Consider the following 22580-nt stretch of genomic DNA (forward strand, 5'->3'; position numbering starts at 1 on the left):
AATTTTCTGAGCTCCCAACCAAGGGGTTGCCTATCTCCCTCCTTAGTCATGGCAGACAGCATGCCAGCATCAGTATAAGTTAGAGGTTTGGGACAGAACGGTTTGTTTCCTGCCTTTTAAAAGAGATTTACATCTAATCTAAAATGGAGCAGCTTCATGCCGAAAATGCGCAGCTCACACAACAGGTAGCTATGCTGGCCGCCCAGATGGCTCAGCTCTAAGTTCACACTGCTCCATCACCGCCTCGGAGGAAATGCCCGGTCGCAGTGCCTGATAAATTCGATGGCAACCAAGCCATGTCCCCAGCTTTTTTGGGACCATGCCAGCTGTTTATCAGTTTGAGAGCAGAGGATTTCCCCATTGACTGAGATAAAGTGAGGTTTATGATTAGCCTGCTTTCTGGCTTTGCCAGACCCTCGTCTTCGCCACTGTCTGCCCCGGTCTTGTTCGTCATAAAGAAGATGGGAGATTTGAGACTCTGTTGTGACTACCATAGACTTAATTCTATCATGGTGTGCAATAAATATCCTCTGCCCCTTATTCCTGAACTGTTGGAGCGGCTCAGAGAGGCTACGGTTTTCACGAAATTGGATCTGCGTGGAGCCTACAATCTTGTCCGGATCCGGCCCAGGGATGAATAGAAGATGGCATTCAGCACCAGGTACAGGCATTTTGAGTATACGGTGATGCCTTTTGGGCTGAACAATGCCCCTGCCGTCTTCCAACATTTTATGAATGACAACTTCCAGGACCTTTTGGACCAATTTGTCATTATTTATCTCAATGACATTTTAATTTACTCATCCTCCCGACAGAGTCATCAGCAGCACCTAACATGGAGAGAACATGCGTATAAAATTGCCAAGAGTTGGATATGATCAAATGTTTAAACAACAACAACAGTTCATTCATTTCTTCTCCAAAATCATTTCTACATTCCTTCATGTTTGCAGGAATTGAGGCTGCTGCTAGAAACCTGACTAGCTGGGAGATAGGCCCCCAAAAGGAGGAACAGCAAAAACAAATAGGCCCCCAAAAGGAGGAACAAACTTAGAGTGTTGGTTCTTTGATGCCTGTGAATCATTAGCACATTATCACATTCAAGAAACAATGGAAGTAAATTATCAAGGAAAGAAGGAACCTGGAATTAAGGAGAAACTTCCTATCAGTGAGAACAATTAATCGTGGAACAGCTTGCCTTTAGAAATTATAGGTGCTTCATCATTGTATGTATTTAAGAAGAGGCTAGTCTTGAATTGTACATGGTTTCCTGCTTGACCAAGGGGTTAGACTAAAAGACCTCCAAGGTCCCTTCCAGCTCTATTTTCATTATTCTCACTGCGTGGTCAGGGCCAACTCTGGGTCTTTTTGTTTCCCCTTTTCAGATGATGGGGATAACCTTACGCACTTTCAATCTTAACAGCCCTTCATTTTTCCTCCCGGAATATTTAGAACAGGAATGAGCAGAAAGAAATCCACCCCACCCAAATTCCAGGCAGTTCATTAAATCCAATAGATATGGCTGAGCCCATTTTTGAAATGATAGAAGTAATGCATAGCACCACTTCAAGTAGCCCAATTGTGTTAGACCATCTCTCCTAATGCCCACCAGCCTCAGTTTTTTTGGAGTTGAAATCCAACACCCCTGGAGAACCCCAAGGTGTGAGAAGGGAAGCCTGATCTAAATAATGGGAGCCTGCAGAACCATTAAGCTCAAAATATAGAATTACTTAAATGCACTTTAGAGAATATGACGCATCAGTGCCAGAGAATCAGCTTGCTGGCTTCCTCCTTTTTGGAATTTAAAACTGTTTCTGAGCTGAGCCTCCCTTTGTTGACTCAGCTGTACTCGGTGCTAGAAGTGAGGGATCTTAGAGATGGCTGGAACCCACCCTAGAGTGGTTCATTTGCTGATAACAATTGAAAGCAAAGTCTGGCTTATGGGATTTGTGCAGCTGGTCCCACTTTAGGGGTTTTCTTTTTAAAAAATAAATAAATTCTAAATCAAAAGCTTAAAATATATGGATGCAACACCACATTTGTGGCTGAAAGATTTTTTTTGCTGTAGGCTTTCTGACCCTTACTCTTTGTTTTATGCACTTAAAATAAAGCCCTGGAAGCAGAGAAATTCGAATTGGCAAAAGTACATTCCAGTTGCCTGTCTATAAAATAAAATTTGCAACACTTGTTCTTAAGCCAGAAAAGCCTTCATTTTGCATCTTTTTCCTTACTTGGAGACAAAATATTAATGTACCTGAACGGATATACTGCCAGTCTGCTAGTTCTTTCCTACCTGCAATTCAAGCATTTTGAATTATGTACCTAAAGTACAACAAACTGTACCTGTTTTCTGGTTAAGATTAGTGGTATAGCTGATGTTTATACTTCTTTAGTTCCTAATTTTCAATTGCAGTACAAATCAAATGCCATTCCCAGATGCTAGAATTTAATTCTGGAAACTACTGAGTTCTACACAGAGACCTAGAACCTTGGAAAAGATGCTTTCTGTGACATCTTAGTATTCAATGACTGGTTCTGTGCATGGGGAAAATGTTGCCTCAGTATGCTTAGCTGAATGCATCAAGAAGTCCCAGGAAACCTAATTTTTAGAATTAGTGGTTAATCCTGTCAGCGTTAAAATATCCTGGAAAAGGTATATTGCCCAGGCATTCTGGCAGCCAAAACATTGCTGTTTCAATATTCCTATTACAGAGAATAACAGAGCAATTGTATTCTCAAATTATATCTGCTAGCTAAAATGGAATACCGCTGATATGCCTCTGTAGTGGCAGAGCCCATAGGTAGCAGGATAGAAACAAATCCATTTCTGCACATATATAAAGTGATTCTATACAGATATTACTGGTGCATTTTCTTATCGAGTCTGAATGCACTCTTCCCAGTGCATGTATTTTCATGTGCAAGCATATTATGCATATTTTGTCTGGCTGTGTGTATATGTTTCTCAATCATCCCCATACATAATTCTACAATCAACTGCTAAGCTCTCAATGCACGATCAAAATTTGATGCAGTGAAAGAAAACTCTGAGTAAACCTTGAACCAGTGTAGTCATACACTTCTATTTCTTTTCTCTGTTGCTTCAGGAAACCTAGCTAAAACAAAAGCATTATAGGGTTCATTGATAACCAGTGGACTCACAGATACAGAGAGGAAATGACACTGACTCACTGCTTCCATGTATGAGAAACGTACACCACAGAACTGAGAATGTAAGACAAGTGGAATGGCTAAAAAGCCACATGTGAACTAATAGCCAAGCCTCACATAATTGTAAAGGCATAACATATCTTTACAGATCTCATAAATATATTTCCTCAGAACCAAAGATTTTGTACACCTCTAGCAATTTCAACTGGGCTGCATGGGGGAGGGGGAAGCACACTACAACAATAAGGTCATAGTTCCAGATTACTTTTGTGTTGTTACAGAAATGCTTTATTTCGAGGAAGGGTCTTTTATAAACTAAACTGCTCTGGAGATACCTATTCCCACAGTGCTACCCTTTGTCAAAATCACAACATATTGTATATTGCATGAGGCTACTTTAAAGATATTGGAAGATATATTTGTATCCATTGTAGCAAATCAACAACAGCAGGGCTCTCTTGAGTCATTCACTTCCTTAGAGCATAGAGAGATAGACTTGGGAAAAAATATAATCACTTTTGCTGCCGCTGTTTAATACTGTTGGTTTGTTTTCCTTCCATCTGGTTGTGTGCAATTCTTGAAGAAAGCCTGGGTAAATCCCTGCAGTCTTCTTGGCAAATGTTTTGGGAGTGGTTTGTCCTTGCCCCCTTCTTACGGCTAAGACTGTATGACTTGTCCAAGGTTACCCAGCTGGCTTTGTGTCTAAGATAGAACTAGAACACACAGTCTTCTGGTTTCTAGTCTGATGCCTTAACCACTACACCAAACTAGTTCTCGTGTATTTTTTAATCCTGTCTGAATAGCATAGAAATATATTCAGTTTAAATAAAATAACAGTGATGGCAGTGAGTTCCATCACTCTTTAATTCATATTTGTGTTGGTGTCTTGGCTTTCACCGAAGAAGAAAAAGATAATTAGGAAAAAGATTCTTCACCTCATCTAAACAACTGGAAAGAAGAGTGAAGGGAAAAGTATAAGCCAGCAGTGTCTGCAGCTGGCAGAAAAAAGCCAATGCAGTTCTAGATTGCATCAACAGAAGGATCAAAGTCACATGAAGTGCTAATACCACTTTATACTGTGGCTTTGATAAGGTCTCACTTGGAATTCTGTCTCCAGTTTTGGTCACCACAGTACAAAAAAGATCTCAAAAATCTAAAAATCTAAAAAGAGTGCAGAGAAGAGCAACAAAGATGATTGGGGGACTGGAGGCTAAACCGTACAAATTACGATGGGAGGAACTGGAAATATCTACCCTAAATGAAGAAAAGAACTAGGGGTGACAAGATACGTTACACCTATCCTCCATGAGCTGCACTGGCTACCTATTGGTCTCCGGACTCAATTCAAGGTGTTGGTTATTACCTTTAAAGCCCTACATGGCTTAGGGCCAGGATACCTTTGAGACTGCCTGCTGACACATACCTCCCAGCGGCCAGTAAGATCCCATAGATTGGGCCTCCTTCAGATGCCGTCGGCCAAACAATGTCGGCTGGCAGGCCCTCGGAGGAGAGCCTTCTCAATGGCTGCTCCGACTCTTTGGAACCAGCTGCCCCCGGAAATCCGGACCAAACCCACTCTGATGTCCTTCAGGAAAGCCGTAAAAACTTGGCTGTTCCGGCAGGCCTGGGGCTGTTGACCTCACTGTTGAGGTCTGGCCCCGACTAGAATGAATGTATGAGGGGTGTCTGTTTTAAATTGTTTTGTCATTATGTATTTTTTATATTTCTTGTAAGCCGCCCGGAGTCCTTTGGGATTGGGCGGCATATAAAAACTCCAAATAAATAAATAGATAGATAGATAGATAGATAGATAGATAGATAGATAGATAGATAGATAGATAGATAGATAGATAGATAGATACTAATCTTTCGGTATCTCAGGGGCTGTCACAGAGATGAGGGGAGTCAACATATTCTCCAAAGCACCTGAGAGAAAGACAAGAAGTAATGGATAGAAGCTTAATAGAGAGATCCAACCTAGAATTGAGGAGATATTTCCTGTCAGTGAGAACAATTAATCAGTGGAACAGCTTGCTTCCAGATGTTGTGAGTGCTCCATCACTGGAGGTTTTGAAAATAAATTGGACAGTCATTTGTTCAGAATGGTATGAGTTCTTCTGCTTGGGAGGTTGGACTAGAAGACCTCCAAGGTCCATTCCAACTACCATATTTTTCGGAGTATAAGACGCACCTTCCCCCCCTAAAAGAGGGTGAAAATTTGGGTGCATCTTATACACTGAATGTAGCCCCACCCACCCACCAGCCCCAACCCTTTGGCCTCTCCCTCCCAGCAATTTACCTCTTTGCGGGCTCCAATAAGCTATAGCAATCCCTGCAGCCTCTAACAGCTGATGATCGGGAGAAATTGAAAGTGAAACTTTCTGTTTGTTCCAGGCAAATTGTTGGGAGGAAGATTTTTTTTTCTTGTGCTAATCAAGCTGTTTGCTGCAAGGAAGTAAGACAACAACTATAAATGTCTGTAGAATGTTCAAATTATTAGACTTATTTTTTAAGGATCGCTTTATTATTTTTCTAGACAACTTAACAAAATGAAGAAGCTTGTTAAAATAAATGCTTGATCTGAAGAGGCCCAGTGCTATTGTTCTAAAAAGTACTATTCCTTTAAATAGCAGAGAATAACTATATTTCCAGAAAGCACATCAATTTTAACAGCATCTGTACAAGTATAGTACTTAGTATAGTCTGAAATATAACACTACAAACAGTGTATATTGTCTATATTGTTTGTTGCAAGGAGGCAAATTGCTGGGAGGCAGAGGCAGATATTTTTCCCTTGTTTTCCTCCCCCAAAATCTAGATCACCTCCCATAGACCGATTAGATCACACAGGTTAGGTCTTCTCCAGATTCCATCTGCCAGCCAATGTCGGCTGGCGACTCCCCAGGGGAGAGCCTTCTCTGTCGCAGCTCCAGCCCTCTGGAATGATCTCCCCGTGGAGATACGGACCCTTACTACCCTCCCGGCCTTCCGCAAAGCCGTTAAGTCCTGGCTGCTCCAGTAGGCCGGGGGGCTTTCGAAATATCCAGCCCCTCGGAAATTGTGACTGTTGTGTATTTTAATATGTTGTTTTGTGTATTATCCCCTTCCCTTGTTTTATTGTAAGCCGCCCGGAGTCCTTCAGGAGTGGGCGGCATACAAGATCAATAAACTAAACTAAACTAAACTAGGTGTGTCTTATACTTTGGAGCATCTTATACTCCGAAAAATATGGTAATTCTGTAAAATTAAAGGGTTGATTATGCCTACATGTGAAGCATTTTCTAGGGGTTCAAGAGAGGAGTTCATCATTGCTTTGGTCCTGCAAAATCTTTTGTACCTCAGCTCTCGGGTGCACAATATCTAAAGCTGGAGACTGCCTTTATTTCTCCTGAAAAATATAGAAAACCAGTTAATCCAAACTCTTCCCTCATCTCAGAAATAACAGCAATATGTCTTACTCCAGAGATAAGCAGTGAGTAGGCAGGATGTAGAAATTGGGGGAAGGATATTGGCCACAAGCCAGCAATCTGTAAATTCACTCTGCCTAGAAGGAAAAAATACTTGCACTTTCAAAAAATCTCACTGAGTTCATTAAAATATAATTCCTAGTGATGATTACAGACATAAGAGAATCCTATTTATATTGTCACTTGGACTTCATTCTAGAGTGTAAAGATGAAGATAAAGAAATAAATTAATATATTAACATATGCCAAACCTAATTGGAAGAAAAAGGTCAGTGCCAAATGTGTGGTAATTCAGGTAGCACACTGCGATAACAATTAGAATATCATTACCAATTCACATAAAAGTTCTGCCTGGTGTCTACAGCAGTCAGTCTACATACTGTATAGGAGAACTGTGCTCTTTGTGCTTTCTGCTCAGGTACAGTTTCATTGAAAGTAGGAAGGAGGAACTGGAACACCCATTATCCCCTAAGTCTTTAACTTTGGAAAGTACTTCATTTACTATCTTCAATAGTAGAGAATATTTTCCAAAGCACCAAAGAATTGAGGCCTTTGAACAATGGTGCTGGAGAAGACTTCTGTGAGTCCTTTGGACTGCAAGGCAATCAAACCAATCAGTCCTAGAGGAGATCAACCCTCACTGCTCTTTAGAAGGCCAGATCCTGAAGATGAAACTCAAATACTTTGGCCACCTAATGAGAAGGAAGGACTCACTGGAGAAGAGCCTAATGCTGGGAAAGATTGAGGGCAAAAGAAGAAGGGGACGACAGAGAATGAGGTATGGCTGGATGGAGTCAACGATGCAGTCCATGTGATCTTAAATGGACTCCAGAGGATGGTAGAGGACAGGAAGGCCTGGAGGAACATTGTCTATGGGGTCACAATTGGTTGGACACAATTTTGCAACTAACAACAACCACAACAACAACAATCTTCCTTTACATCAGTTCCCCAAATGCTCTTTGCTAGAAGTCCTATTATGTTTTCTAAGGCTTGCAAATCATCACTTGAGGGCAATGTGGATATGGACCTTCCCTGTGACAGCCCATGCCTGTTGGACAGTCATGTTCTATATAGGACACTAAATCCAAACAAGAGCACATTTTCAGCACACTCTAATCATATCTTTTTTTTAATTTTTTATTTAGATTTTTTTTTTATTTCCAGCCCCCTAATTCATGCTAAAGGTGACTTTTGAAATAGATTCTTTTCACTTTATAGAATTGTTTTCGTACCACTATTGTTTGAGATTTATATAACAAATGATATATAAATATTTTAAGAAAATAAGAAACGGGACAGGAAGAAGCATGTATCTTAGATCTTACATTATGGCTGCAGGGTAGATGACCTTCTATATAGGTTAACAGAGAGAGAGAAAAGTCATTCCCAGGACCATATTTTCTAATCCATACATTACAACATCCTTTCAGCTGTGAACTATTGCTGTAATTTAAAACTTACTCTAAAGATTCAAAAAGGAACCTCAATTTCAGAAACTACTTTTTCTTTGTTTTGTTTTTTAATTTTCAATGTTTTTCCAAGAAAGAAAACCAACCTCTGGGAGCATTTAATTCTGTGGAATTTATGGAAATTATAATGTGTTTCAAACATTGTGCCTAATCTACCATTCCCCGAGACATGCCAAGATATGATGGTGATAGTGCCAAAATGCCCTAAAGGTCAACAACATCCACGAATATCTCTATCTTACAGGGGCAACTCATGTTTCAGACATTTCACAGCATAGTCAGACCCTAGGAAGTCTTTTTTTATCATGCCAATAATTCTGGGATGGGTGGGGGAGTCTCAAACAGAGACAGATCATCTGGGAAAATCTTTTTAACAGCTCTTAACCTTCTCCTTGTATTTCATATGGGTAAAGTGTACTATTCAGAATTAAAATACTGATGAATCAAGCCAATTCCAAAAGGAGTGAAATCTCCTAATAGCTTCTTCATCACACAGCATCTTGCCTGGAAGAATATCTGTCTTATTTTGTAAGCAAAATGTAATCAAAGCAAGAAAACTGTCTGATAATAGGACTATGGTTGGCAAGGTAGTGGCAGAAGTTACACAATTCCAGCATTATCCTTATGTATATGATAAGGATAATATTTCATTCTTCCATAAACGACAATGAAAATGAAAAACAAAAATGGCAAAAATGAAATGTTTGGTTGAACCACCTAAACAGAAGAATTAGCATGTCCTCAAGAGCCAAAGATCAATAATGCAAAAGAATGTGTACTATACTACCTTTCAAAGCAGTGAAATGTTAGCAGTGACAGTGATGCATCTAATTTGATACTCTCCTTTAGCTAATAGTTGTCACCAATAGTGCCCAATTTCAATTTCGGATGCTGTATTTGGTTTTTGTATTGTTGTTATAAACATTTTAATTTCATTCATTTGGAAATGATTTGCCTTTTTACTGTCTATATGCTACTTTAAGTATCCTTGAAATGAAGTGGCAGACAAATCTTATAAATAAATAAACACAGGGTAAGCCTAGCATCTGGAGGACACTAGGTTAGACAAACCCATAGTATTAGAAGCTGCTCAGGGGAATTCTAGTTAATCTTCCCCATTGTATTAGAGATGACAGAGACTGAGTCTCAGATCTTTTGCAGATAACGGATTGCTCTATTATTGAGTTTGAAAAGATCCTTGCCCCAGAAGAAGAAAGGTTTGGCAGCAGTGGGACTTCTAAGGTACCATGGCCATCAATCAATGCCATTGAATGACAGGCATACAACTGAGTATTTTTTTTCCAAAATCACTGGGCAATTATATGGGAAACTGGCATATCCTTAGAGCAAGGGAGAAGGTGGGTCTTAAAAAGTTACTCAAATCTAAATGGCAAGACATTATCTCCCTTGTTTCCAAGCCACTCCTATCATCAGTACCCTACATTGAGATGTCAATCTGGCTAAGGCACCAGCTCAACAGCAGATGATGATGATGGAATCAGTTTTTTCACTGCTGCTTTAATCTCAATTGTCTATTTAGCAGCTGTGAACTGATGGCTTCATTGATTATTTCATCATGTTATTTTAGCTGTTTTATAGTGCATTACTCTGAGAGCTGCAGTATGGGGTGACTAGCATGTTTTAGAAAACAATGTAATCTAAACTTTAATATGATGTAAAGATAATATATGTAATGTAATGTAAAGGTTAAGGTAATACAAGGTAAAGCTTTCTCTGTCAGTCATGACAAACTCTAGGACACCGCACTCATGTCTGTTTCTTTGCCAAAGGAGCCAGCTAAGACAATTGCCATGATGATGTGGGCAGCATGGCTAGATTCCAAAGGTGTACAGAATGCTATTACCTTCCCACTGAACTGGTACCTATTAATCTACTTGCATTTGCATACTTTCTCACTGCTAGATGTGCAAGACCTGGGGCAAGTAACAGGAGCTCACCCCATTGCGTGGACCTCAGGTCTCGAACCCGGGCTGTCATCTCTCCAGCTCTCCAGCTGACAAGCTCAGCACCATTAGCCACTGAGCTATCATGCCCCACGTAATGTAGCACAATGTGATCTGACAGCTTTGTATGTGCATATGCCACCTTTTAAATGGGATGAGCAAAAAGCAGATGGTTGACTGCATCCAAGCAACCTTCTCCTAACTCCCCATCTGATGCTCAGACATGTCTGAGATTAAAGGTTTCATTAGTGTTAGGGAAGAGATTTGCCTCCTGTTCTCTACATCAGGGCACTATTTATTATTTCTCCTAGTAACCCTTTCAAAACCTAGTGGTACTGCTTAACAAAGAGGAGGCATTTATTTGTTTCCTTTTAAGATACTATCACTTTTTTTTTCCTTTTGCAGAACAGCTTCCCCTGATTTTAGTGTAAGAGTAATCAGTATGGAAATATCATCTATCAGTGGTGAGAAATGTCTTCCTTTCTTCTTTGATATACAGCTTACATGCATTTCAAAGATGAAACTACACAAGAATGTATGGAAAGAGAAGGCTCCTTTGCAAAGAGAACCAAAGCATTCAGTTAAGGCAGATATGTGAATGCTAATCAGGAAAACTCACCCTCCCTTTGCAGATTTCACACTTTTCTGAATGACTCATTCTTTTTCTACTGGTTGCCTCTTCCTTATTATTAGTTAAGGCTGTATTTACATTATGGAGGTACAATGTACATTTGTGAAGGAGTTGTATCTTTACTGTGGGTGCTTGTATCACCACTGAACCCTCTGGGGGAAGTGGTCAGGGTGCACACCATACTCGCTCATTTTGCATGATATTCACATTTACATCTATGCATCCCTCTTATTTTCTGGATTAATGTGGGGAGGACAGTTTTAAGATTACTCTCTGCTCTCATCTGCACAGGAAGCTAGAGTAGCATTTAAATCATGATTGTGATTGGTATCATCGTGGTGGTTGGGGAAAAAGGGGGAAAAGATGAAGGCCTTTCCCATACACACACACATATTAGTAGAAAAGCTGATCTTCATCAAAGTATCTGGAGAGAACGTCTTCAAACTGCATTTTACCCCCTCCCTTATCAGTGATTTTGGTTAATTATTTTTCTACCTTAATTTGAAAGCTGTTGGTTAATCAACTGACCGAGAGGATGCAAATCTCCCCTAGACTTCATGGTCTGCTCAGAGTCCCTGTAAGCCATGTGCAGCCAACAAGAAAAGAGTTGTCCCATTCATGATGTATAGAAGCTGTCTGTAGAACCAGAGCTAATCTACAATATTTTGTAGATATGCAAGTGAATATCAAGATAGTGCCTAAAGTCTTTTGTGGATATGGAATCTATTTTTGTGATTGCTTTTCATTACCAATGTGAGGCAAGATTTAGCTTTCTTTACTATATCTGAACTCATGATCAAGGATGTTTAAGTGGAACAAAGTCACTCAGCAACACCCAGCTATCCAATTTGAACCTTCTACTTTGTGTACTCTATCATGTAGAGAAAAAATAATGCAATCTAGGAGTTATGCAACTATTATGGCAGCCCTTCCCAATCCCACAGGCTGCAACTCCAATAATTTCTAGTCATACATGACCATGCTGAGAATTACTATTCCTATGGATTGGGAGGACTCTAACTTACCTCCCAAGTTTGAATCATAAGCCCTGATCTTTGAAGGATGATATCAAGCCAAAGGGTTTTTTTAGCAGTTAGACTTCTTTAACCGAAAAAGAAATCTAAATTGTATAACTGATTGAATTTGGATTTTATTGGGTTTGTATGCCGCCCTATTCCCGAGAGACTCAGGGCGGCTCACAATAAAAAAGGGGGAGGGATACAAAAAAATAAATAAAATAAACAACAATTTAAAATTATACAACAACCGTAACCTCGAATGGGGCTGGATGGTTCAACAGCCCCAGGCCTGCCAGAACAGCCAGGTCTTAACTGCTTTGCGGAAGGCCAGGAGGGTAGTAAGGGTCCGGATCTTCATGGGGAGATCGTTCCAGAGGGCTGGAGCAGCCACAGAGAAGGCCCTCCCCCGAGGAGTCGCCAGCCGACATTGGCCGGCAGATGGAATTCGGAGGAGGCCTAGTCTGTGGGATCTAATAGGTCTTTGGGAGGTGACTGGCAGGAGGTGGTCACTCAAGTACCCAGGTCTGATAACTGACCCTAAACTTTGTAGGACACTAACATTAGCATGCTTTAATGAACTTCCTATGGTGGTTCAAGGGACAAATAGCTCAGTGGATAAGATGCTGAGCTTATCGATCAGAATGGTTGGCAGTTCAGTGGTTCGAATCCCTAGAGCCGCGTAATGGAGTTAACTCCCATTACTTGTCCCAGCTTCTGCCAACCTAGCAGTTTGAAAGCATGTAAAAAAGTAGAAAAATAGGAACTACCTTTGGTGGGAAGGTAACAGCATTTCATGCGCTTTTGGCATTTAGTCATGCTGGCCACGTGGCCACGGAGACATCTTCGGACAGCGTTGGCTCTTCGGCTTTGAAACTGAGATGAGCACTACCTCCCAGGGTTGGGAATAACTAGCACATATATGCAAGGGGAACCTTTACCTTTATGGTGGTTCTTGAGGGCAGATACTTAAAAATCCATATGAATTAAATTTGTGTCCCTATGGAAACGGTTCTATCAAAATCACAATTAGTCTGCTATATTGTATTTGTATAAAGATGCAAGTCCTATCACATCACTCCCCATGTAATAATGTATCCGCATGTTTTTTATCTATTCTATGTATAGTTGCTATTGTCAGACTAGTGAAATTCTATCCCTAAGAACATGGCCACATTTTGTTAGATTGCCTATAAAAAATATGTGTACCATGAATGCATCAATGAACTAATCATGAACTGTTTTAATTTGATCCATTTGTTTTAGATATTATTCTATTCTGGCTAGTGACTATAAGAAAGACATGAAGGTATGTAGGACAAAAACCTGAATAGATATTGCTGCCTTATTCTCAATTCTTAGTGAAACCTTAGACCAATATTTTAGATGAAGGGCTTTGCCCTTTAAATAATATATCAGTAGTTATGACCCAAAAGTAGGCAGAGTCAGAAGAAGGAAGTAGATAAAGAAAAAAAAGTTTGGTTTAATTTAAAGTTTAATTGCATTTAGTTAACTTCATGCAAATAATGTGATTACACACATATGATTAATAATTTTCCAGTTCTGTCCTGTTTAAAATAGCAATGTGATTGCAACTTACATTTAAATCTAAGGATTCCTCCCACTTAAAAGTACGCAGAGAGAGAAAGAGAAAAAAAAACACAGAAACAAATATTTTACTGCATTTATCCTTGCATCCCTCCTTATTGTGATGGAATGAGCCACAGAAAGAAGAAACCCTCCTAGGCTTCTTCTTATCAGAAAAAGAAGAACTGACAGATCATACAAAGATCTTAATGAGTACAAGGCTTGGTGAAATGGGCAATGGGGGAGATCAGCCTCAAGTGCCTTGCCTCATTGATTAGAAGCTTTGAGCTGGTATTAGTTCAACTTGCAAAGGGAGCCTAGCCTACTACTCAGCCCTGCTTCCCCAGGAGGATAATTACCCCACATTCAAAGTTAATGCTCCTTCCTTAGCCCCATTAAACCAGCCCTCCTGTAATGTGAATGGCCACCGAATTAGCCCCATAATCGGATTAAGAGAAATTGCTTTAAACAGACATTCAGAAACTGCAGTTCCCTGACATCTTCCTAGGGATATGTGGCAAAACTTCCCAATTTCCCTTGTTCTTGTTTACTCAGGTTTAATGTTAAAACGGCACTTTGCATCTCGGCAGCCTTCTGCTAATAGGGCAAACTTTTTCATGAGGGTTGCAAAGAAGCACCAGGGTACCTACATGAGATGATACAGGCCTTGTGATTAATACAGGATATGCATAATAATTCATCCCAACCAGAGGTGGTATTCAGCAGGTCCTGACCAGTTCTGGAGAACTGATAGTGGAAATTCTGAGTAGTTCGGAGAACTGGTAAATACCACCTCTGACTGGTCCCACCCCCATCTATTCTCTGCCTCCTGAGTCCCAGATGATTGGGAGGTAATGGGAATTTTACAGTAACCTTCCCCTGGAGTGGGGAGGGAGGAGAGATTTTACAGTATCCTTCCCCTGCATGCCCACCAAGCCATGCCATGCCTACCAAGCCATGCCACACCCACCAAACCATGCCCACAGAACCGATAGTAAAAAAAATTTGAATCCCACCACTGATCACAACAATTTGGGATGAGAATTAAAATGTGTCCCTCAACAAGTAAAAACGGACTCCCACCCAATCTGAAAGAAGGGCCAGTATTATATACCACACGCCCTGCTTTTCCGCAGAAAGAAGCACAGCCTCAAATATGACTCATCCTTGCTGCATCCAAAGAACTACATGAGTTCCTTGGGGTGCATTGATCTTAAGTCTGAAAAGCTTTTAAGAAAGTTATAATAAAAGCTAAACTTGCCCTCAGTTGGTTAGCACATCTTTTTGCTAATTGCCTATGTTTTCAGGATTTCAATGGGTTTTTCTTAAAAAAAAATATTGAAATGTCTGTCTTTATTATTAGCCACTTTGAACATTTCATTTGGGAATGAAAGCTGGTGTATAAAAAATTTAATAAAATTCTTTCCCAGGCCCTCCCCAGAGGAAATGAACAGATGACTAATAAGAAGAACCCCCCCCCCCTAGGGAAATTACACTCTCCAGAACTGATTGATGTTGATTCATTCATGTATTATTTTTTTTTAATATTCCCAGATCTCTACTGTTGTGATATGCTACATAATAATAATAATAATAATAATAATAATAATAATAATAAATTGCCCTGGTTGGTTTTTCCTTATAGAGATAGTTACACATGGTAAGTTTCCCTGTTCACTAGTTATGGTATACATTAATATTGTGTATCTGTTTACAGTTTGCTCCTCAGACATGGAGGAGATTGGTTAAGAGTAAAGTATAAAAGATGAATGAATGAATGATATTAATTATCATTGAATTGAAATCTTGTAATAACCACAACAAAAAATTCCAAAGAACTGCTAGGGCTGAATGTAATATGAAATGGTAGCTGGTTTGTTACTCCCGAACTTTACAATCTAAAGTGGGAAAGCAAACAATTTCTCCAGGGTGTATATTATTCCTTCCTTTGGTATAAGAACATTCTATAGTTATGGATCAAGATGTTATGACTTCCTTAAAGGCTTCTGTTAATAGCTCATTATAGTAATGGGTCAAAGGTCTCTCCCTGAACATGATCGCTTCTTTTGGAATTAGGAAGTTTTATTTGTTCTAAGATAAAGGCAAGTGCCCAGCCTCTTCCTCCTTATATCTACTTGATGTTTGGATCAGAAACATTATCAAACATGCTGAAAACCTGCCAGGTCTTTGGATGCTATGATATTTCAACCAAGATGCAGTCCCAGTGACCTTCCACCTTTGGGTGAAAGCCTGAGGGTCAAAAAGTGAAATACAGACCACGTCAGCAGGCATTTCATAGGGTCAAACCTCTCCCAGACTTTGGATGTTGAAGAATTATTGCAGATGACATTGCTAGAAGTGAAGAGAGGAAGGAGAATATCACCTGCTATTAATTTCACCCCCTGGTGAACATTCATTTCTAAAAACATCATATATCATTCTGCTTGAATGGAACTCATGAACACTTTCTGGTTTTAACTTGGAGGAAATGTTGTACTTGAGAGTCAGTTGTATATGGTATTGTTTGACTCTTGTGGCAAGAACCACAAGAATGTGTATCATAGCATTCTGCTCAGATAGTTCAGATGATAGTCAGTACACAGATAACTACTAGCCACTGTGTCTCACTTGCTTAGTTCTATTCACTATTTTTAAAAAAAGGATAAGGGCAGAGAGAAAGCCTAAGTGTTCCACAATTTTTTTTCTCCATATATCTTTGTAGCCAGGGGTGAGATTCAGCTGGTTTTGACTGGTTCGGGCAAACCGATAGTTCCACTGAGCAGTTGCCCCCCCCCCCGCCCTTTCCTCTCCTATATTTCCCTCTTTTTTAGCTCGGCTGATTCGTTCGGCACAGCGGATTGCCATGCATCAGCTGTTTTACTCACCGGTGCTGACATAGAAGGCAAGTTTCTAAGCATACAATGGATGGTTTTTTGAAAGCTGCACACGTGTGTAAAGCTCACGTTAGGAGTAAGCAAGGCTCTACTCACCAAACCAGTTGTTAAACCAGTTGCATCCACCAATGTTTGTAGCTTGTGCTTCTAGTCTACCATTCATGTGTTGGCATAGCTAACCTTGGTATAGAATTCTCAGAACAAGAAATGCACATAGGTTTCACACAAAGAACATATTTCATATGTGGAACTCATGACATTATCTACAGAAATAACACCAATAAGCAGGGCTCCTCAAACTTTTTAAACGGGGCCAATTCACAGTCTCTCAGGCTGTTGGGGGACTGGATCAGCTGGGTGGGCATGGCTAGGTGGTCATGTGACTGGGTGGGTATGGCTAGGTTATGTAACTAGGTGGGCATGGCCAATTTAACAGTCCATTGAACACTGCACATAAATTAAACTTTAATTTGTTTTGCTCCTGGGGGGTGTTTGATTTGCTTTTGTTTACATCAGTGGTTCCCAAACTTTTTCAGTTTGGTGCTACAAACTGATCCTCAGTGCCCCCTACCCAGTTGTGGAATTAAAATTTTTAACTACCAGTTCTGTGGGCGTAGCTTGGTGGGCGTGGCTGGGGGGTCATGTAACTGGGCAGTTTGTATGACGGAAGGAAGATAGTAACAGTAAAATTCAAAACTGTAACAATTAATTGCACATTTATTCAAAATCCAATTTAAAAACATTTTTAGTTAATGTTAATTCAACAAAATTGTTGAACATGATCCAGTGATACCAGGTTTTCAAACTCTGATAGTCATTTATCAAGAACCTTAGTAAATAGTAACTTAGTAAACTCAGTAAAATTTAGTAACTACTTCACTGTTCAGTAAATTCTGTGTAATTCTGTGTAAACAGTACATGCTTCATCATTCACACACACACTGCTGCCTTTTATTTTTTTTCCAAAATAACAGGGTGGGGTGGGTGTAGAGAAAGAAGAAGACTTTGTTCTGTGTTTTCTGCCATTTCAGAAATGCTCATTACACTGCTCCACATGATCAGTCTTTCCGTATTCCTCAATATATTGGTGCCCAGCAGCTGGTCAAAACCCTAGTAGTACTTATGGAGCTGTAGATGATACTATGGCAAAATACAAGCCTTGCAGCTCATGTATACTCATCAGTGGTGTGTTTCAAACATTTTTACAACCTATTCTGTGGGTGAGGCCTATTTTGTGGACGTGGCTTGGCAGTCATGTGACCGGGCAGGTATGGCCAACTTGACACCACTCATGCACACTCAGTCACATGACCACCATCCCCAAGCCATGTGGCAAAAATATTTTAGACTCCTATGAAGTGGGGGGAGAGAGGGGAAAACTCCCAAAAATAGACAACTGGTGGATTAAAGGCCGAAATTAGGGAGATCAGAGGAGGCACGACAGAGGGGAATCCAGAAGAAAGCTATCACATGCTGGGGAAAGAACTTTGGGAGATCTGAGTAGGCATGACAGAGAGGAATCCAGGAAAAAACTCCTGAGCTTGCCGCTGCTGTCTGGTAGATTGTGCCACTGGACCTCTCCATGCTTCTCTGTTCACCACATCCACTCCCAGGTATGGGACTTTACACAGAATTGGGCTAGGATAGTGCGGACAGGTGGGGGGGAGCAAGCAATGGAGCAGCTTCCGGATGGGTGGGGGTGAGTGAGGAGTGACAGGGCCGGGGCAAGCATTCCAGAAGTTACTTCCGGGTTCACCGGTCAAACCACCTCTCACTGGATCGGTAAATTTCAACATCCGGTTCACCCGATCCTGTGCGAACCGGCAGAAACCCACCACTGATACTCATACAACATAAGAGTGATGCCATTATCCAGATATATCTGTGACAAAGATCTCACTGTGTATAAATATCAAGATAGGAAGGGTACTTTATTAAAAAAAACTGCAGTGTTTTGACTCCATTTGGTTATAAAACATCTTGTTTGGCATACTGGAACATTTAGACAGCATTTTCTTCTAATAAGTCCTGTGCTCGCCAAGCAGCTGCAGCATCACAGAGGCTCACAGAGGCATCGCAAGAGGTAAGGACTCATGCACGCACTGTGCACGTTTGTCCGCTTGCTGTGGGCATTCATGTAATGGACGCCGGGCCCCATTGCAACACTATCAGTTGCAACAGGATCCGGAACCCACCACTGGCCACCAGTTACTGGTATATAGGAAACAGGAACAGAGATTTATTGAATAAGGGCCAACAACTTAAAATCATGATCTCATGCCCATTTTGACATGATACCTCACCAGTGCAAGCTTCTTAGGAAGCTATTTTATAATAAACATATTACTTTATTATAAAATATTGGCTGTCATCTATCTCAATTCGAAAGCAATTCGAAAGCAAGTCTCCTGACTCTCAGACCTAGGTTATTATCAGGCTCAAGCCCCAAGACAATACAGTGAAATCCAATTGAATTTAATCCTTTATTTGCTTTCATCTAATATGCAGAATTTCACCAAAGTAAAGCTTTAATAACCCTCTGAACTATTTGATGTATCTTGAGGGATTCTAGAGTGTGGCTACTCTCTGGGAAAGTATTGGGTTACTAAAACTCTCCCCCACCACTCTTGAATATTCCATTACATTTATCCCCAACACCTAAGTGCACTGACACCACTGATGACACATTTTAGCTGGCGAGAGAGGATGACTGGACATAGTAACTCTATATAGCATGTCCCATAAGCCATGGCCCTTTCACAACAGCAAGGCAGCCTCTAATTCCTACTTCCTGTTCCTGGACAGTCCATTAACATAACACTGACAAATATCTATGGGTCCTTATTAAGAATGCTCGATCTAAATTGGTGCTTGTGATGTACCTAGTACAGTATGCCACATACGCAGCATGCTTTCTCAGTATTCTGTAGTCACACACTCCTTAGCAGAATGGGATCTCTCTGAGACAAAATTATGAGCTTATTTTTGAAGTTGCCCAAGGATATCTTTGACTGAGCACTTGCTGCTGCAATTAGACCTTAGTGGTATTTTTTTTCCTAAATTTTCAAAAGCTGCTTTCCACTTGGTGAGATAAATAAAAATAAGCCCAATGGAGAGAGGAGAAAAAGAATGCCCTCAAGAAATACTTTATGATTTGTTACAGTTAAAGAAACACATTGAACAATGTCTCTATAAATGCTTGCAAATCAAGTTTTTTTTTTTAAAAAAATTAAAATTCACAAGCCTTTTTTCTCCTCAGTCAAAACAACAAAGGTATAATGTGTTCATTCACATCAATGCAGTCTTTTCCAGTCCCCTAATCTCCAAGGTACAATAATAACATTTTTTATCCTCTCTGCTGCTTTTGCCATTGGAAAGCAAGAGGTTTGGAGAAACTTTTAAAACAAGAAGAAATCAGTTCTCTAAGCCAAAGGATGAAAAGAACCATTTTCTAAGTTTCAGGTATTTCTGGTAGGGTAGAGTTCAATGAGACCATATGAAAAGATGTCCCCAAAGAGATTGTAGTAAGCCACCATGAATGACCTCCTCTCCATGTTCACCTGGTGCTTTTTGAAATGAACAAGATACCCAATCAATCAAAGTGTGTGCAAAATACAACTAGATGTGTATTTTCTCTGTAAGTTAGATAATAAAGGTTGAAGATTATTTTCTTTCCATTTCAACTTAAGGTAAAATTCCAATAAGGATTAACAGTTTGGCTTTATTAAAAACACTACCAATTGAAAAACAATCTAAAATGCTGCTTAACACTGCCACCAATAAGTAATATGACTTACTCATTTTCTTTTCTGAAAGGGGACATTTTATCTTTGTGTTCATTAATGGAGGAAGTTGTGAGGTGCCACCAAGTTGGAGGTCAGGATGGCTATTGCAAATTATTTCTAACTTGTTTCTTTCTTTCTTTCTTTCTTTTCTTTTTTTTTTTTTGGTACAGCCAGAAGTTCACACAATCTTGGTTTTGCCTTAAAAAATATCCAATGGAAATTAGTTTTTTTTAAAAAAAAATAATTTCCTCTTAAATCAAACATCTTTCCTTTCTTTTCTGTTTCAATGATTATCAATCTCATGCCAAGGAAATGCAGAAACAAACAAGCTTACTTGATACAGGTTTAATGACGACTGAAGTCCGGCACAAATGAGTCCTAGCAGTTTCAAAGTCAGCGCTGGGAACTACCGCCTACCAGTGCTGCAAATAGCCATAGTTATGCCCACGGCCCAGCACCACCCATGTAGCCAGCTTCCGGTGTCTCTCAGTCCTCCTTCCGGTGTCCTCCCAGTTATTAGCTGCTTTGCAGCTTTGTAATTGGCACCAGTCAGCTGTTCCGGCCGCTTTGCAATCAGTGCTAGTCAGCTGTTGTTGGACAAAGGCATGCTGGTAAGGAGGAGCAGGTGGTTGTCAGTCTCATAACAGGGGCAACCAGGATGCAATCCGCTGGGCTCACGCCATTCCTGCAGTCATTCCTGCCTTTACCCCTTCCCCCCCAAGTTTGGCAAGCCGATCGGGGCTTGATAATCAATGGCACTTGTTGAGTTTTTTTCATTTAGCTAAGCCCTGACAAAAGATGCACAGAAGCACAAAATTGAATGGAGTACTAGGTTCCGAGTCACACTTAAACCCACAATACTCTGAATATGCAAAGCTGAATTATTTAAGCTCAGTACAAGGACTCACTGGTGTTGGAGGAAATTAGACACTTTGCCAAGGACTCTGCCAAGCTTAAAATTAATCCTGTAGTGATATTGGAAAAGGCATTGACTTTTGTGCAAACATTGCTGCTGTAGAGGAAAATCCATGTTGATCCTACCCTTCTCTTTGTATTAACAACTATCAATTTATATAGTCCCTGGAATTAATTCCAGGAAGGTTAATTCTATTTGCCAATTGTTGGCAACATCCCAAGTTGGAAAGTACTCTTAATCAAGTCTTGAACAGTGTCCTCTGTAAAGATCTCTAATTATGACATTACATTTTATATAATCCCCATCACCTTGCAAATGAGTCAACTACAACGTCTCTTTTAGACATTAAGAAAAGACTGGTTAAACTTTTCCAGTCTGCCTTTGCTTTTTTGGGAGGCAAGCATCAGAGGTGGTATTCAGCAACTTCTGACCTGTTCTGGGGAACTGATGGCAGAAATTTTGAGTAGTTCGGAGAACTGGTAAATATCACCTCTCAGTGGCCCTGTTCCCATATATTCTCTGCCTCCCGAGTCCCAGCTGGTCAGGAGGAAATGGGGTAACCTTTCCCTGGAGTGGGGAGGGAATGGAGATTTTACAGTAACCTTTCCCTGAGATGCCTACCAAGCCACATTCACCAAGCCATGTCCACAGAATCAGCAGTAAAACAAAATTAATCCGACCATTGGCAAGCATGGCAATAAAATTTAATCTTTTATTGAACTCTTATTAAACTGCCATGTTTTGATGTCAGGTCATGTTATATGAAAATGCTGAAAATGTTAACCAGGTTACAAATGTTGGTTGGTCCCTTGAAAGAAAGTTGCATTGTGCTTTAGAGACGCATCATAATAACATATGAAACTGTGAGGTAAAGGGGACACAAAGGAATACCGTAGAAAGATTGTTCTACAAGATTACAACTTCACTACAGTGATCATGAGGTTCTGCTGTTTTCAGTTATATGACATTTCATTGCAAAAATAAATGTACTCTTTCTTCCCACTTCAGTTAGAAGCTAACAATGAAGCTTCCTACATGCATTTATTTATTTATTTATTTATTTATTTATTTATTTATTTATTTATTTATTTATTTATTTATTTATTTATTCATTACTTTTATATGCCACCCATCTCACTGCTGAGAGACACTAGGTGGCTTACATCATAAAAACAAGCATATAAAAAGATTAAAATTAACAAAAATTAGGTTAACTAGGAATCAATAGACAAATGGGATAGAGATTGGATCATTTCTTAGTCCACTGACCACCTCCAACATGGAGTACCCACATTCGGGCCTCAAGCCAATTGGAAAGTCAGGTTTTCAAGCCCTTTTGAAAAGCCAAGAGGGTGGGGTTTCAGTTTGAGAGGCATGATGTTCTAAAGGAGCCAAGGCAGAGAAAGTTCTTCTCCTGGATCCCACCAGCTCAAATTCCTTGACTTATGGAGTCCATAGCATGCCCCTTCTGCTGGAGCAAGTGGGGCAGACCAATCCCATTGGGTGAGACATCTCCACAGGTAATTTCATTTCATGTCATAAAGCAGGAGACTCCAATCTTGGCAACTTTAAGACTTGTGGACTTCAACTCCAAGAATTCACCAACCAGCAAACTGGCTGAGGAATTCTGGGAGTTGAAGTCCATAAGTCTTAAAGTTGCCAAGATTGGAGACCCCT

The sequence above is a fragment of the Thamnophis sirtalis genome, unplaced genomic scaffold, assembly GCF_051295495.1.
Source record: "Thamnophis sirtalis isolate CommonGarterSnake01/CBP01778 unplaced genomic scaffold, rThaSir2_p1.2 scaffold_3, whole genome shotgun sequence".
Taxonomy (NCBI): domain Eukaryota; kingdom Metazoa; phylum Chordata; class Lepidosauria; order Squamata; family Natricidae; genus Thamnophis; species Thamnophis sirtalis.